Source organism: Falco peregrinus, chromosome 4 (assembly GCF_023634155.1).
Source record: "Falco peregrinus isolate bFalPer1 chromosome 4, bFalPer1.pri, whole genome shotgun sequence".
Lineage (NCBI taxonomy): Eukaryota > Metazoa > Chordata > Aves > Falconiformes > Falconidae > Falco > Falco peregrinus.
In genome coordinates, this window is record NC_073724.1 from 116,908,807 (window position 1) to 116,927,683 (window position 18,877).

Sequence of the window (18,877 nt, forward strand, 5' to 3'; positions counted from 1 at the left end):
TTGCACCACTCTTATTGCTACTTCTGATGGTTTTCTATCAATACGCTCACATCTGAGAATTATGGACCAGCTGTTCACAAAGACAAAGGCACACCATTACAAATCAATCCCACCGAATCGGCAGGGTCACAAAAGTTAGCTCTAACCTAAATTTAATATGCAAATCTCCCTGGAGTCAGTGGAGAGAGGCACCTCTGGAGGGCAATTCAGAGCAGGAATACGACTGCAAGGGCAGCATGACTGTTCTCCCTTTGCCAAGAGTCAATGGGATCAATTCGTAGCTGAGCAGAGACACTGGCTAAGGAGCAGTCCCAGTATCAATAAAACTACCACAGTGTGTTCTCTGTATCACAGAACGGCCATATGTCTCCACTTATGGGGACTGGGCATGGGGGCTGTGGGGGGAATTGCCTTCCCGGGCAGGTCAATGTAACAAAAAGCGAGCAGCTTTGCAGCCCTTAATCTCCCTAAAGCCTACAGTCACAGCCCTCCAATGTTTTACTCTGTGCTATGCTTCATTATGGAGTCTTTAAACACCTAAGCTAAAGATAGAGAAAGTAATTTAAAAAGAAAACACAACTTTGGCTCCTTTAGTCGGAGTTTTGGATAAGAAGTAAGGTTCTTCTTGGGTTAAACTTAATAGATTTTTGTAATTTTGTTTATATAGTATTACAAAGCCCAAGTGCTATGGAGCAGGCACCCAGAATTAATACCCAACACTAGTATATTTAACAACTCATGATAAATAAAGGTATTTAGAATTGTGAGTTTTAAACGTTATAATATTTTTGTTCTTTTTATTTCTCTTCCAACCACAGAACTCCCATTTCCAATTTAGTAACAATATCTGAGTCCTGCTTTTATTTTTAATAGTAATCTTATTTACTCACAGTACTCCAGGAACTGCAGCTTCAAGAAGAAAACATAAATAAATGTTTAGCGTATATAAAACCACCTCATTTAATACCTTGGGTTTGGGCTTGGTTTTTTTGGTTTGTTTGTTTGTGTGTTTGGGTTTTTTATCATCAAGAGGTATCCAGTAGCAATTTTCTTTATTTTGATTATGTCTGGAATATACCACTCATTGTAAACAAAACACATAGTTATTTAGCATGCAGGTTTTAGCTCAGGGATTCGAAGCAGTCTAGTGGGCTAAGACACACACTCTGTATTTCCATTCATCTGCTTATAGAAGTTTGTCAGGACTGGCCAGATACCTTTGAATAATCTCAACTTTCCTTTGTGTTGTGATTTTTCTTTTCCTTATTGAATTAATATTATAAATACATTAATGGAGCTGTTGGTGGAGAGAAGATAAGCCATTTCTGACAGTTCCTTTGCTGCTGTAAATCAGGATAATGCCACTTACATCAGTGAAGCTACTATTTACTCCAGCTGAACATCTCCTCCTTCAATTCTAATATTAACTCAGTTAAAAATAGGAGATTTATATTTAAACCTCTGCTTCCTGAAGTGACGGTAGGTGGGCCAACTTGTAACATGAGCAACATTTGCAGCATTATCGCTACTGGATTCCATTTATGTTAGCTTCTAACAATCAAAACATAATGGCTTTTTTGAATTGCCATTGCTTTAATTTTTACCAAAAAAAAAGCAATATTAGTTAAATAACAACAACAAAAAAGTGAGCCTTGATACAGCAGGCATGCATGTGCACAAACAGCATATGACATGAAAGTGTTGGCATCTCAATATGCCACCCAGTCCCTATGAGCGGTACATGTGGAACGGGGTGGTGTGCTGGTATTATATATGGGGAGTAACAATAGTGAGGTGGGGGGATCTCAGCGTCCTGTTATCAATGTCTGACTTGTGATTTTGTGCATGATTTAGTTTTATAATAAACTTAGAACCATTTGAGAAGCTATTTAGGAGATTGGCAGAGAAGATGCAGGATCTGCAGGAATCCTTTGTCTTTCTGGATGGCAGCTGAAGGACAATCAGGATAACCAGGGCATCTCTAGTGGCACTGGACAGTTTTGTGTTGCCAGCTGAGCTAGGCTGTGTCTTACATCTGCAGCCACAATTTTTCAAGTTTTTTTTTGATAACACTGAGGGGCATGCTAATTGTGACCTATCAGAAGCTGTTGGCCTTTAGCAAGATCATATACTGGCTCAATTTCACTGCTGTGCCACATATGACACCTGTGAGTGTTGTCACTAAAGTGAGTGACATTATCAAATATGCTTCACAGTAAACTTATATATAGATATAAGTGCCTACAAAATTAAGAGTTGTGGTCAACTCCCCATTATATATTGAGCTGCTGAAAAAATGCTCATGACATGATCCAATTAAATTTAAAGTGTCTGAGCAATATGGACCATGAGACTGAGACAGTAGTTTTTTAATACGTTGAAACAATTGGCCGTATCCAGGTGTCAGACACAGAAGTCTCTCATCTAAATTCTTTAAAAAGACCAATACAAGTTTGTAAAAGCCACAATATTTTAATGATATCTTAAAATAATGAAATGTGCTTTATTACCAGCTCTAAGCATGAAATCTAGAAAAGAAGAAAACTTAGTGCTGTTAGAAGGTTTGCCCCGTGAAAAACATATTTTCTCTTTCTCCAGTTTTAAATACGTGTTCATGCTAACTTAAGTCCAATGTTACTCCACTCAGCTTGAAGCACATCACATTTGGTGCGCAGTTGCTTCTTATCCAGGAGCACTGTGAAGGTCCCCTTGGATGGTGGCACAACCTCTATATCTTGGGTAGAGATGAGCCTGCAACGTGCCATAACTCTTGTTCTAGTTGCTCAGGTTCCTGGGGAAATCAAAGCATGGGAAGGCAGCTTGGGCACGGCTGTCCTGTAGGTATGAAAGACGATATCCACTTCTCTGTATCAATACAGAAATAAAGACAGATACTAGTTGCTGTCTGATGAGATGGTAGCCTGGGGAGAACATGCTTCTGATGTAGGTACTTCAGCTGAAGCACTCACAGTTAGGAGGAGTCTGGGTCTTTGAACATGTGAGGGATCCGACATGGAGGATCCTGACAGCTGCCATGCAGACAACCTTTATAAACCCATGCTAGTCTTTTCTGACACCCAACACCTGGCTCCTTTTCTGTAGTGAGAATGGCTGGACCGTGGCAGTGGCGCACTGATTTTTGTGGATGGTGAACACAAAAAGGGGATTAAGAAGAGACCACCTGAGTTATTCTGACACATGACTTGAGTGCTTTCTATTCTTAGACAGATGAGGATCTGAAATATGTAAGTACATTACTATTGTTTTTTAGATTTATTTGTAAAAATGAGAGAAAGAAAACTAACGATCTATCTTGGGTGTGGGATTTATACGTTTATAATTTCCTTTCAATGTGTGTTTACACTGAAGTGGAATTGATAAATCAAGCTACTCCTTGTGATATTTTAAAACATCTTTAATTGTCTCTTGATTCTATCCTTACTTTTCTTTAAAGAAATGAAAAGAGCAAAACCATGAAATTATATTTGCAGTGCCATTTTAAATTTATTGTCTAATAAATAGTGATCACTTGGAAGATCCATTTTTTTCTGTATTAACAAGAGATTTAACCAAAGTGATTGAATCAAGACAATAAATGATCCCAGGTTCCTGAAGCTTGAATGAATGACATTTTCAATGTTAATGTGCTGTTCTGGAAGTTCATTTCAAGCATAAGAAATATCCTAAATATAATTTCATGGCAGCTCATATACTACTTAACGTAATTTATTCTTTACTACAGAGCCACAATTCTCTGTTTCACCAGCATCTCATGAAATACCTACCAACACGCACCTCTTTACCCTTCCACACTCCCAATACAAAAAAGATAACACCTTTTTCCCCAACACATACAAACTGTATGCTGACTTCCGAACTGACAACTTTATCTTGACTTCCACCAACACTTTTGCTGAATGAATGTAACCACCACTGATTTTATAATATCATGTGGATCTACTACTTCTGATTTATCTAATAATGCTGCATAAGATACCTTTTAGAACTGTATTGTTGTTCATAAAACAGTATTAGTGCTTAAGAAATAATAAACAGACCTTGTCAGCCACAGAATGCTGTACCTCAGTTTTACAAATGAGTGCACATTCCAAAGTATTTCAAAGAGACCAAAAGAAAATCGATAGAAATTTGATATGTTCTTAAAGTCCTACATATACCAAAGCTTTAACTAGGCATAGATAAAGGTTTAGAAGCACAGTTAAGTTTATTTCTACAATTCCAAGTCAGGAACTCCATGTTTCAAAGTACAGAAAGAAATCAACAAGAGCTGTAATTGTCTGACTTAAAAGGACAGAGCTAAGAGTCCTATGACATTTCTGGTTTTGAAATCCAGCACAGGAGAATGCTTTTACTGAGACAGGGTTCAAAGTATAGCTTCGTGTTTCAAGAATGTACTGATTCTCCTTTTGTTTTAAACAATAAGCCTATGCTTGTATTCTTCCCTCGGTCCAGGCTATAATTACATATTTCAGATTACTCTGTTTATACAGTAATGAGGCTAGTCTGAATTCTTGCAGCTTTGGGCAAGTTCTTGAAAATACGCATTGTAACAATGACAGGCAGATTGTTCTTGATATGTCTTTATTAAAATAAAAGTATGTTAAGGAGTGTTTAGATTTCTGACTGTAGTTGAGTGATTTGGTAGAGAGTGGTATAGCAATAATGTCATTACATCAAGCCTCTTTTCTCTTTCTTTTGGGGATTCCCAGAGATATTTCAAGAAAAGAAACTATTGCCTAGGCATCTCCACTGTGTTAGGGGGAGAAAACAAGGTTTTTCAGGACAGATGAAAAGTGTGGTGAGGCAACAGTAGAGCACTCAGATTTCCTTTCAGAAAAGAAAAGAAAAATGAAAAGCCTCTGAGTGGTAAAGTGGAACAGTTGGACATTTTCTCAGACATGTAGATATGCAAAAGATGTTGATGATTCCGTGACATATCTGCATTTCTCCAGATAGGAGCTTTTATCTCAGAATTCGTTCAGCAGCTATTAAAATATCTCATTCCTGGAAGAAAAAGCCCTCATAAGTATCAGGACTTTCTTAAAAAGAAGAAAAAAAACCCTCAATTGCTGTAAATTATACTTTGTAAGAGACCTATCAACCTAACCTAGACTTTTTCACAGCTATGGAAACAAGCCAAGATTATATTAAAAATTGGTATTGTGCTGGGGGTAACCATTCCCTGCCAGATGTATTGTGTATACCCTGCTGTGTGCATGGATATTTATGGATACGTCTATACAGCATATACAGTCAAGGAAAAAAAAAAATATTTATAGGAAGGTGTGCTAATATCTGGTTGTCCATGGATAAAACATAATGTTCATACATTGTCCTAGCAAATGAAAGTGAAGGACATGAATGAAGGGTTATTCCCATAGCGATTCAGTAGTTACAAGACATTAATCAGTACTAAATATCTGCCGGAAAAAAAAGTGAAGAGGGGATTCATTCATCTCGGTTCCCCGTGGTTACTATTTGATAGTAAATCCCATCCACCCCTACCTGTATGGGGAACCCTGAAAACTGGGGGGAATTTGAGTTATCTGAACCATGCGTCTCCCTGCATGTCACCAGGATGGGGATTTACATTTGAAATAGGAATTGCTTTATAACCTCGCAGAAATGCACAGGAGTAATAAATGGATCTTGTCAGGATGTCTGGCCAGTTTTGAGTTCCTGCAGAAGTGTTGCCCCATAAGGATCTCCTCTGAGGTACTCAGATATCAGTGTGATTAGCCTGATAGACAGACCTCTGTATTGGGGGAGCAAGGTCAGTGCTCCTGGGACAATAGGAGACATAAAAATTCAATAATAATATCTTATTATTCTATCAAATGATGTCTGCAGAACACTTTAAAATCATTATGTGAAGGACAAAGGATGCTATATAGAGAGAGGGGTAAAGGCTGACATTTCCACAGTGCATTTAATTAACAGAATTCCATGCAAGCTTGGCCTTTGGAAGAAAAATAATCCTTGGTTGCACACTGGGCACGTTGAGCTTCCATAATAAACACACAGGGAACCTATGTAAGGCATATACTGAATCAAGGCTATTGTTTTGCTGGTGCCATGTCTTCAGGACCCCAAGCTTGAAAGACCTTCTATAAAAGTGAAATCTGTTCTGCTTACTGCAAGTAGGGTGTTGATGGAGACAAGAAAAGGCAGCAGTGTCAATCATTTTTATTAACGGTGCTTCTCGAGCTGTTGGAGCTCTTGACATAGCTGAATTTCAGTGAGGAGGCAGAATATGTCTAGGTAGGAATATTTTCCCCAAGCCAGTACAAGTGCTGTTCATGGGAAGTGTTGTGGTTCCTTTTCATAAAAAGTGGTCAAATGAGCACTAGTTGGGATGCTTTTTATTGGTTCCTACTAAGAAATTGAGATTTCCTTCTGCTGACAGTGCTTCAAGGTAGCCAGACTGCAAGATGAATGCACCACAAAATCAAGCCAGTTATTGCTCCGTGTCAGGATCCACCCCTATTGTAATGGAAAAGGCGCACAGGAGATGATCAGAAATGATCATCCCACCATGCCCTTAGTTCATGCATTTATCCCACATGGTTTGTTCTTTCTATGATCACATTTCAGTTTCAGATCCTGCAAAAAATTAAGAGCTGTGGTGTAGCCTAGTGTGGAGACCACAGGGCTGAGATGTGGTAAAATAATCTTACATCTACTCTGCATTTACAAGGGTTTGATGGATTATATCAGTCTGTCTTGCCCACTTATACAATGAAATTAATCAGATTGATGGATATTTGTAAAGGACATTGAGATAAATAGAATAAAACCACCCCATAATAGTTGCATGGGTTTATATATATATATTTTTTTTTTTTTCTTTCCCCCCCTTGATGATACATTCTTTCCAGAAAATGGGCCCAGGATGGCAATAGGTCATATACTTGCAGCCTCCACTATATAAACTTATTTGCAGCACCCTATCTTTTAGTTGAAAATATTAAAATACACTACCTGTTTCATTAGACATTGATCATTTCTATAGTGCATGGTTGGTGTTGCTGCATGATTATTTATCAGAAGGATTTGGGAAAGGCATGCAATGCCACAAAACTGGCAAATAAAGCTGATTCTGTTTTCAGAGATGGGACAAGAAGAAACATATTTGTTGATGTGCATAGTAATTCTTTTCCTCAGATATAAACCTGTAGGGATAACTATATTATGTGGAATGAGGCATAGAGCTCTCCTAGAAACCAAAACTATCTTTAGAAACTTAATATTTTTAATGGAATTAACAAGACTGACACTGTGGTAGCTTCAGGTTTGAAGTCACTACCATTGCCAGCCTATGGGAGAATAAATTGTGTAATAGGTACAAAGTGGTTAAAAAATAAAAACTGCCAAATATTTTTTTTTAACTTCTTCCACATGAAGGTGATCAGATGTTTGAACAGCTTGTCCAGGGAAGTTGGGTAATCTCCATCCCTGATGACTTTCAAATAGTGGGACAAGTTCTTGAACCACCTAATCTAACTCACCTACTTGTGAGATGGAGGTTTGAGTACAGATCTCCAGAGGTCCTGCTCAAAACTGAATTATTTTGTGATTCTAGGAAGAGAGACCATCAAAGAAGAAAGTTCAAAGAAAAATCTGGAAAGTGCACCTTTGTCATTATCCAAAGGCCTCTCTATAGCTACAGATACCTTAGTGGGACAAGGAGGTTTTCTGTTTATCTGTTTCTCAGAGGGAAGGACAAGTCCACCTTCTCTGACAGCTCTTGCAAACAGTGTGAGGAGAGGTCAGCTGAATTTGCTGACACCCACATTTAGCTTCAGCTAAACGTTAGCTGAACTTGCCTTTCTCCATATCATCACTTTTATAGTGGGGATTTAGAACTGCCTATTCTGCACTAGATATCCCCATGCAAAGAAGCGGGATGAGATTCCCGGCTGGAGGCTTTTCCATCCTTGTAAGTTCCTTCATATGGCTGTATGTCAACAATAAAGTGAACTGTTATCAGCCACTTCAGAATATCCCTGCTAAGAAGGAGGTTAATCCTTCTGGATCCCTGACTCAGGTTGCTTCTAACAGCAATATGATGGACACTATAGCCAAATCCAAACTGCCTGGGGGGTCAAGATATGGGCCAAGTGGCTTCTCCCATGCTTGAATTTTCCTACTCAAAATGCACTGTGATTTGCTTCAACTCGAAGCCAGACTGCCAGCCAACAGATAGGCCATACAGACAACATCTGAGATACTCATCAGGATTCTCCTACCATCCGCTCCCCCCCTTTCTCATCTCCACTCAGTCCCATTCCTTTATCATTGCTTGCTTTTCCTACCTGTGGCATGGGCAGGGGAAGCAAACTTTTCTGCTTGTCTCCTTGTTTCTGTACTACAAGAAAGCAGGGTTGTAGGTAGGAAATCAACAGTGTGTGTACCATGCCAAAGGCCTGAGAAGAAAGCTCCACAGCACCTGTGCATTGAGCCAGAATTGCTATTTCAGGCTCTTTAACCCTCACAACAGTAGTATTCCTATGTTTCCTTTTCTCCTCAGGTTTTAGTGCAGTTGGGTCTAGGTAGACAGACTGGTTTTCCCTCAGCCACTGCTCTGAAGAGAATCGCACACTGTGTTGTCCTCTCTGTATCTAGATCTGTGCCAGTTTTGGTGCCTCCAACTACTATTGCTGTGTGAGATGCTCCTTGAAAAATTTTCTTAACCCCCTCCAAATCCATGCCTGTTGCATGAGTCCCATATTGTAGTAAAACATTCACAGACTTGGGGTGGAGGCTGTTTTTGGCCAAGGGTTGCCTGAGCTGTGTCTTCTGCTGTGTCAATTTCCATTGCACTTTGGTGGCCTTCAGCTGATAGGAGTAATTTGAAGTTTTGTGCCATTAGAAATAGTGAAGGAAGTTTCCATGGTGAGAAGGCTCACTGCAGAGCTTGCAAAATAGATTTTTAAGCGGTTTTCTGAGTACTCTTTTCCCTCACCTGTGTGGCCTAGATAGCACAATCCTCAGTGTATCAGCAGATAAAGCAATTATGTATTTTAAGCTGGTCCTTAAAAATGCACCCAGCCCTGCACAAATACCTTTACTCTTTGCATATAATAAGGATGCAAGACCTTTCCACCTGCCTCTTATCTTCCTATTGCAGATAGGGCAAGAGGGAAAGGCCTCCTGCCACGAGAATGTGAATTCTGAGTTTGGTATGTGATCTGCAGGACAGAAACAGTTAATTCCTCTAAATGCATTCTTTTCAGTAGAGATGGTTTTTGAAAACAGAATTTAATGAAATCCAATGTCACTTTCATAAAATATTTGAAGGAAGTTTTGTTCGATAGCACTTGTCAATCAGTCCTTTGCTATTGTTACTTTTTCCCCTTTTTTTTCTCCCCTTTTTTTTTTTTTTAATTGGCCTCTGTCTGGAAAGACACAAACAAATCCCGAGCTGGTATCTTAACTAGGATATTGTGGAACTGTTCTCTTTCAATCCTTGAATTTCTCTGCTGATAAAGATAAATAAATTGTAAAGTCTGTATTAATAGGTGCACGGGGCGAAAGCATGAGAAAACCTTCAAAAAGCACATGCAAAAAAACCCTAGAGTATATTGAAAGGATACTTTTTGAAATCTTATTTACCCTATTACCAATAAGTTGTCAAAATATATGTGAGATTCTACAAAATCTAAAATCATCAGACAGTTAATTTGCCTTTTCTTTATAAGTCAAATACAAAATAAGCAGATATTTAACCTCTGGACATTTGATGTTCCCTTTCTGTCAGTCACAGTATTACTAGCAGTTTCCAAGGAGTTAGTAGAAATCTTGTAGTTATGTGCAAAATCAGGCTTAGAACATGTATAACAATCTTCAACAGTATTTCCTACTGATGTTGCCAGTCATTTCCATTTCCCTGTATTGTGAAATACTAAGCTATTTTACATTTGCTGGCATTCCTGCAAACAGGTGTACTGCACTTATGGTGTAATTATCTGGGACTTCTTATACTTCATCGTACTCAGTTAACCTCACACTACAACATAGCTGGCTTTAGGTGCTATTTAAAAGCACCTATACACAACTTGAATAGAAATTCATAAAGATTCAGCTTAATTAGACTGTTGTAAAAATAGGTGAAAGTATGTGTATGTCCAAAGGATTGCTGAGCGTCTTTTCTAGCAGAATAATTATTATGCACAAGAAAACAATTTTCTTACCAGCCTGTGCAACAGTGTCTTTGATGATGGCATTTTCTATCAATAGTCATGTGAGATAGAAGGATTCATTTCAAATTCAAACATTACAGCCTGACAGATTAATAAACCATATTTATGAAATAATAATAATTCCCTGAATGTGTTTTTTAACTCAGGAGATTGAACACTGATATTGAACAGGTGTCTTTCTTCAGGATCTGCATAGTGATATATAGCACACAGTTTGCTGTGATATTGATGTACAGGGAGCCAGACTGAAGGATGAGGTCGCACAGATAAAGCCCGCATGTTTCCACTGCAATGTAAAGTTGTGTATCGGAGCATAGACAGCTATTTTGCTTGGAGGTTCCTAAGTTCTGAGATCAGTGCTTTCTCTTCTTCTTGTTCATGAGTGGACATGTGAACGCATGTGAAGTTTTCAGAAGGTCTTGAAAACCACACACAAATGCACGCAAGCGCACACAGATCAAGAACACAGAAAAGCTTAGAATTTCAGTAGGTTTAAGCATGACCAGGGACAGTTAACTGGGTATCACGGATCTCTGTTTTGCTCAAGAGGGTCAAGAAGGTAAAAATTTCCACAGGAAAATGTTTGACTTAAGTTAAAGTTTGTGACAAAATGTATATATGAAAAATAAATACATAAATAAATTGTTTCAGAGTGAAAACTAGAACACTTTTTTTTCTAACAGTTGCTCACATCTTCAGCTTTTCAGTACCAAGACAGAACTAGCGTGTTCACAGTGACCCTAACAATTTCTGCTGATATTTAGACTTTGTTGTAAAATAAATGGACTATTCCCTCATGTTTTGAGCAGGAAAACATCTAGGTGAGACCAAGGTTAGTGCATCTTGACTGAGGGCTGCTCCACATTTCAAAGGTGTTGTACCACTGTCGGTGAAGACGCGCATCTCTGCCTAGTGGAAATAATTGGCTATCAGCAGGAATACGTCTTATGCCGCTGTTGCTGCCCTTTCCCTGTCGTAAAGGGGACAAGGTGACACTTTTAATATAGGTTTAATTGAAGACTAGGTTCTGTATGAGTATAGCCATACAGGCAGCTAGCAGCCTACAACACTGACCAAGGTGTGAAGTAACGATGGCAATACACAGCCCTGCCATCTCACCAAGGAGCTTCAGCTCCACATCCATTTTATAATAATTTAAAACCACAGCTGTCTAATTGTTTTAGGAAAAAAAAAATAATAATTGCTAGGTCTTTGAGGATTCAGGATGAATATTTGGGCTGCAGTAGAACACCGCTGTCTCCAGAGGTCTCCCAACAGACCTTGAGAGACTAAGATGCTTTTAGCAAGACAACATATCTTTTACCATGTAAATATATATAGCCATTCTGCTGGTGTTAAGGAGACAACTACATGACTATGTCTAAAGGACGAAGCGGCCTTGGGAATTGATTGGTTACAAACCATCACAAATCTGAATCTGAATTAGTATTTAATTGGATCAAACCGCTGCCTGGCCAGGCCTATCAGCAGGTTTGGTTTTATTTCAAGCTTCCTATGTTAGTACCGCTGACAGGCAGGGAGCAAAGTGATGGGCACCAGATCCCCAGCACTGCTGGCCACTAGAAAATGGAGAAGGGAGACCTGAGAGAGCTGAATTTACAAAATAGAAGATGCAAAAACACATTTAGGCAGGACAAACAGCACAGAAAGCAAGGGTAAGACAGAAGGCACTGAGCAAACAAAAGCAAAGGAAACAGCCAGGAGAGCAAGATGATGGTAGGTACTGAGAGAGCCTACTTGCGGGGGCTGAAGGAAAAGAGCAGCTGAATTTCTTCCCACATTCTGCAGCTGCTTTTTAATTAATAAATACGCAGATTATGCCAAAATAAAGCAACAGAACACCTACTTCACCTTCTGTGCAGCAGGATCTCATTGATTAAACCTGCGTTGAGCCTGGCGGTTCATGCCCTTGGACTTTTCTCCCAGCCACTGTCTAATCACCGCTCTTTGGAGTCAACATCTTGCTCCTTTGCCTCCCCGCAGCCTTTAGGAAGGTGTGGAACCAGTACAGCAGCACTGGTGATAGAAGCTATTCCCAAGGAGACATCATTAACGCTGTGGGAGCAGGGTTCAGGCTGATGGCTGACTTGCAAGGGCACACATATGCAGCCTGGGCACCCTTGGTTTCTGTTATTGCCTCTTCATTCTCAAGTAAGAGCAATTTTGTTGATCTTCTCTAACTTTGTGTTTCACATGTGTACTAAAATGAGCAACAGATCAGTCCAAGAAGAGAATCCAATCATACATTGCTCCATCACAGAGCAGAACCAAGTGGGCTCTTTACTTGGTTTCGTTATTCCAATCACACCTCCCCTTTGCACGGACAGAGCAGCTCTCAAAGGTGAACTAGCCTGGACAGTCATGAAAATTAGGGTGGTTTGGACTGTTGTTTGACTTAAAGACTCGCTTGATGGGACAGACTAAAACCCTGTAACTGAGCAACCCTGAACTCACAATCTAAGTCTTAATTTGACAGACTGGTCTTATTTTTTACCTCAGTAGAAAAGCTTACGTACATCCAGATTTGCCCTGAAGGTTCAGTAGATCATCTTGAATACAATCTCATGTCAAGCCTGTTGAAGATTCCATAAAAAGATGTTTTAGTTTAGTTGTTCCTTTGTTGCTATGAAACATCTGTCCTTGAACCTGAACATTAAAGAATTTCAAATCATTATATTCACTGCGTTAGGCCACGAAGTGTATCTCTGCGAGAGCACTCTCTTTTTCCTGCATCTGCAAAACCCTTAATGACAAAACAAGCACCAAGAATTTTGTCTGGATGAATTGCAGAGAAGGAATTTAGCTTTAAAAAGGCAAGTAAAATTAAACTTACAGCTCTGGGAAGAATGCCAATCTTTAGTATTAGTAATAATTCCATTGTTTTAAATTCACTTATAATTACATAAGTTGATTTTTCTTTATTGCTGTTAATTAACAAATATTTAATTGGTTTAGCAATTCACTAATGTTGTTTATGACAAAACATTTAAAAGGAGATGCAGCACAGAGAATGGCTTTAAGGGATCTTGAAGGGTTTTTTTTCACATTGTAGGTACTGAATGTCAACCAGCACTTACAATCGACAAAACCCCCTTGTTTTTAGAGAAGCTATGTCTTGAGAAATAACTAAAGGTTAATTATTGTATCTATCCCAACTATAGTAAGTCATAAGCAATATATTAAATTAAAAAGCCTATATAAAAAAACACCCCACAACTCCAAGTGACCCAGACAATTAGATCAGCAACCTAATCTAATAGTTTCATAATTTCAAAGATTTTTGAGGTCAGAGAAACCATTAGCTCTTCCACCTTGACCTCCCAGTTAATAGGGGTGATGGAATTTCATTCATTCCCAGTTGGAGCCTAGCAACTTCTGTGCGGACAACTCTTATCTTCCAGAAAGGCACTGAGCACATTCAGAGATAGAGATCCCACCATGCCTATCGCAGCTGGGCTGAAGTGGTGGAACGCATTCACTGTTAAGCATCTATACCTTTTTTTTTCTGGTGTGTTTGTTTAGCTTTACCTTTCAATCCTTGGTTTCTGTCTTTCAATATTAAAGGGTGTGCTCCGGTGTCTGTCTCCTCCTCTTGGATTTATTTGTGCACATGAATAATTTTTTCTCTTTACGGTCTTCCCCAGTGCTTTTACCTTTCTTTGCATTTCATTTACCTGGGACAGGGGAAATTAATTGATCAATTCCTCTATTGATTTCAGTCTCCTTCTCATTTTCAAGCACAACAGTGTCTGGCAAATTCTGAGGACACTATTTTTATTAGCTTTTTTTTTCTTTTCTTTTTTTTTTTTTTTCTAATATGGGAAAATCATTTCAGTTTCTCCCAGCACTGCTCTTTTCTTTACTAACAGGTGCTATTTAATGTTGAACTCCTGGACAATATCTCTATAAAGTTAAAATGAGACCCTTCATGGTGACACAGTCAGAAACAAAAGCTTGCCATTTAAAAAAAAAAATATTTATGGGTCACCTGCTTTGCTCCCACAACTGCTGATAACAAGCAGATGGGAAGGAGTTTACTTTAGCCAACTTTTACCTTCAGCCCAAGTGTTTCCCATTATTTGGTAGCTACTGATCCTATGTGAAAAGAATTCTTTTCTGGTATTTCTGTGTTAGAACCACAAGAGCCATGATTTAATAGACGTGCTTATAGCACATTATAAGTTGCAGGCGTCTTTTCAAAGATTTCAAAGCCACATCTTGACAGTTTCATTTTTTTAAAGAGATGCCTTTAATAACCATTTCTTGCTGAGTTAAGAAATGAAGGAGGAAAGTGTAACTTCAAAGTGTTGGCAAAATAATATGAATTATCCAAATGCACTTGTAAAGTTGTTTCCAGTTACAGTAGTAGTAGTGACTCGAGACTGATAGCTTATTTCCCCTTTCCCAACCGTTTCCACTTTAAACTGGTATCTTTTGGAGCTGTTTCACACTGCGTTGCTACTCTAGGACAAACTAGTTCATGCAACTGTATTTTCTAAAAAAAAAAAAATCTGAAGCAAAGCAAGAAACAATACACAAAATACACTAATTACTAAAGTAAGTAGTTATGATACTTCCAGTTCTTTCAGCAAAAGAGCTAGACATAATTAACACAATTGGAATTAAAGAGATTTACAAAAATTTAAATCAGAACATCAAGACCTATGTTTATTCCAAATACAGGGTTGAAAATCTACCAGTAACTTTTACATATAAGCTATTGCAGGCAGAGATGATGTTTTTGCCTTCTATGCAATATAGCAAAATAAGAGAAAGTAAAAAAAGTTATTAATATTTAAATAGTTAATCATACATAATTAATAGCATTATAAGTGGCATTAATTAAGACCCTTACATACTTTTCCCCATCCCCTCTCTATGTGGCTGTCCAGACTAATCATGTAACCTTACTATACCATTGACCTCTGACCAGATGCATAATTATTATTAATTATTATTCTTACTGCTGGCACTGGGACCACTAAACTTTCCCCTTCACCGCTGCTTTCAGAGATGCAAAATCTCAGCTACTGCACATCAACCTATGCACCCTTGTATGTTTTTTCTTTTATTCCCCTTTTTCTCCCTTGGGTATTGAATTTTTCTCCCCCTGTACATTTTCCTGCTTCTTGTCTTACAACAGCAAGGGTGGATTTATAAAGCTGGGAAAGAAATATTTCTAGCAGTTGAGGACACTAAAGACCAGGCACAGATTATCTGCAGTGGTTGCGGAGTTTCCATCATGATGAGAGCAAGTTAAACAAACATCTGTCAGGCATGACCTCCCTGTAGTTAAGCCTGCCTTGAGGCAAGGGGACGGACCAGATGACCTCTAGAGATCTTTTATGGCCCTAAGTTCCTATGAGGGGAATAAAGCAGGCTGGGCTCACCCCCAGGCATGGTTATGACCTGGTCTGTCCCGTGCATGTGCCCCCATGCTGTAGGAGCCCAGGGAGCATCCTGACCCTGCCTAACATACAGCACATACCTGACTGCTCCCCCTGGGTCCTAGAAGTCCATCTTTTTGTTGACAAAAAGTGGACCAAACAATAATTTTAAGTGATCTGCCGAGAGCACTTTTCAACATGTTTATTTTTCCTCTTGGTCATCCGCAATAGAATTTATAAAAAGAAATGTTTTGCTGGCCTTTAAACTGGTTGAATACAAACTGAAACACGCCAATCTCCTCACAGCATTGTTACTCTACAAGTTGTGTTCTTTCTAGCGGTGAAAGGTGTGCATTATCGTAGATGCAAACGAGGATGATATGCTGTAGCCTGGCCCATTGGTTAGTATTTTTTGGCTAGCAAATATTTTGTGAATTCAAACCAGTCCCATCCTTTCCCCAACAGCAAAACCTGATCCTGTCATGTGACATGAGAATTGGGGTGTTCTTAATCTTTACGCCCTCTGCACAAAATCATAACCCTGATAAGTAACAAAAATAAAATCAGGTGCTCTATTGCAAGGTGACTTTTCCCTTATTGTCCCCTTTTACTGCTTCCATCCTCTTCTGCCCTACAAGGAAGCTTAATAAAAAGACCAAAGAAGAGGTAAAGCTCAATTCCCCATCCCTGGGGTCTCACGACAGAGGCAGGTGTTGCATTATGCAGGGGGAATGTGTTCCTCAGTAATATTATCCTGGGAATTATCTTAGAGAGATTGACCTGTGAATAATAGCCAAGCCTCAGGGTTAGCCTAGCAGTAATTATCTGCTAGACGTTTTCACTAGCCGTATCCTTTCAGGTCAAAAGGCAAACATGAGGACTCACATCCATGCTTCACGGCAAATTATCATTCAATTACAGTGACTTTTGAACCCCGCCAAATGTAAATTGAATTGTCCTTTCTTTGTGATATTTATTTGTATGAAAAAATCCAGGGAATTTAAATGCAATGTACATAAGCCGTCCAGACTACATACAGAGTCTGGGACTGTAATGAAATACTTTAGAAGTTTTCCACCCAAGCAGTTCTGGAGAAATCTGTGATTCACGGATATAGGTTGCGTCTTCACGGCAACTTAGTTATAACTAAGTTAACTGAGTTATTCAGTGTTACCCGTTCTTCAGCAAGCCATTTCATTCGAAAGGAGTCATCCCAGTACAACCATCTTCTTGCCCACAGAGGGCATATTAGGAGCCCGGGTCAGTAATGTTGCAGCAACTCATGAGCTGTATTAGCTTGGCTCTATCCTAAGATGCGCTCCTAGGCTGGGGTTCATCCCAGCTGGGAGGGAGCCAGTAGTAGTAGTTTCTTTCCATCAACAGTAAAAGGAGTTGAGGGTGGCTAGCTCACATGAAGATGTCCTCAACATTCAGAGTTTAATGAAAAATGAATCCTGTGTGTGGAGTAGTTCAGAGTAAGTGTCTGCTTGTATGTCCCTGGCCTGCCCTCTGTTTTTGCCAAAACTTGCTAGGTTAAACGCTAATTGCGAGCCAAGTCTTAGAGTCAGAGCTCTGATGTGGTGAGGTACCATAGCTCAGTAAGATGGAAATGTGTATACAAAGCTCAGGGAAAAGGGGTTAGGCATTGGAGTAAGAAGAAAATCCTCATGGTAGCTCTTTTTTGAAAACATTTTACCATTATGATACACAAGCAATAGAGAACTGTGCCTGGTTAACCACTCTGGGGTAATAAAACTTCCTTTATTCCATCGAGGTCATTGGCATGAAAACACATTGAAATGAATCCTTAAATAGACATAATCCACTTCAAATCATAACTTGCAGGTATCTTTCTTAATCTGACATTGCAGGAATGCCTTAGACCATGGAGAGGGAATTCATTTGAAAACGCACTTGACTTGTTGTTAGCTATTGATATTCTATGTTTGATTTTGATTTTGCATGTGGCTTAGCCTGCATGGGGAAAAATCAATAAAATCTGTTTCAGTTTTGTTTATAGTCTGTTTCTCCCTCTGGTTGCCCAAATAGCAGTGGTTAGATTTCAGGGTCTATTCTGGGACATGAATGTCTGAAACCAGGAGGTTTTAATTTGATTTTTTTTTTTTTATCCTGGGTTTTATAGAAGTTTTGTTTTGAGATAGTATGAAAGACGCTTCTTAACAAAAGGCAAGTTTTGTTTGGAAAAGAAGATGGCAAAGCCTACAGAAAAACAGCCTGGATTAGGTGCATCTGATCAAATGTAAATATTCACAGCTGAGACGGTCCCTTAAAATTGTCTGTTTTTCTCTGGGGATTAAAAAAGGAGCCCAGGGTAACAAGTTTGGATGGACACTGGAGATGACTAAAGTTATATGATTTTCCTTCTTATCTGCATGGGATCTCTCTCTATTGCTCATGTTGGCGTTACTCCACTGTGCAGGAAAGACACTGTTCCATGGCTGAGAAACCAGGAGATTAGTCTTCTAACTACTCAGCTACAAAGTGGTGACCCCATTTTTGCAGGTAGCTCGGCTGCCTTGCATTCTGGCCTGCAAAGTTGAAAAATGTCAACAAGGAGGAAAAAGAGCATCCCCCTCTACACAGCCTTTAAACTGGTTCTGAGATCACTCAGCCGGGAGGAGGTTAGGTCCTGCGCTAGCAGGAGCCCTTTCTCACCTCCGCCTGAAGAAGCAAGTTTTGAACGTAGAACTTCTATTTCTTTTTGAAAGTTTAGGTCAATACCTCACTGCATAAAAGAGTAGGGAACAGGCCAACGCACCCTTGTCCATGTCTTGGAAGAACAAAGAGAGAGTTACTGAAAGGTTATAGGCACTGAGGTTGAGGAGGGCTAGCCAGCCTATGAACCAAATCATTTCAGTTCTTAAACCAGGAGTGGGGGCAGAGCCAAGTGACATCCTCTCCTTGGTGGCATCCTATACTCTCTTTCTGGAGAAACTGGGACTCTGTGAATTCTGTGTGTGAACTCGAATGGTAACAAAGAAATCTACAAATACATTTTTAGTGGACTTTTACACATGGCATAGAGGTCCTTGCTGCAGTGGAAAATCCATAGGAGGTCACAGAAGAATGAAGATTGAAAATGTCTGTTGCAGAGGAAGCGTAAGGAGGCCACTCTCTTACCTCCTTTCTCTGCCAAAAGATAGACAGGGAGAATTTGTACTGAGTCTGCATGAGTCCTAATTCCTTGCTGCTGCTACTGGTAATGTCCTGATCTTATAGTTAAAT

General features: G+C 39.3%; 1 long non-coding RNA gene across 1 annotated transcript in view; it reads left to right on the plus strand.

Moving 5' to 3' along the window:
- LOC129784368 (uncharacterized) overlaps positions 1–18,877 on the plus strand; it is a 196,818-nt gene that overhangs the window by 86,471 nt on the left and 91,470 nt on the right. The window contains exon 2 of the long non-coding RNA XR_008747019.1: positions 3,103–3,245. This is a non-coding gene — a long non-coding RNA (uncharacterized LOC129784368). The remainder of the gene's footprint in view (positions 1–3,102; positions 3,246–18,877) is intronic.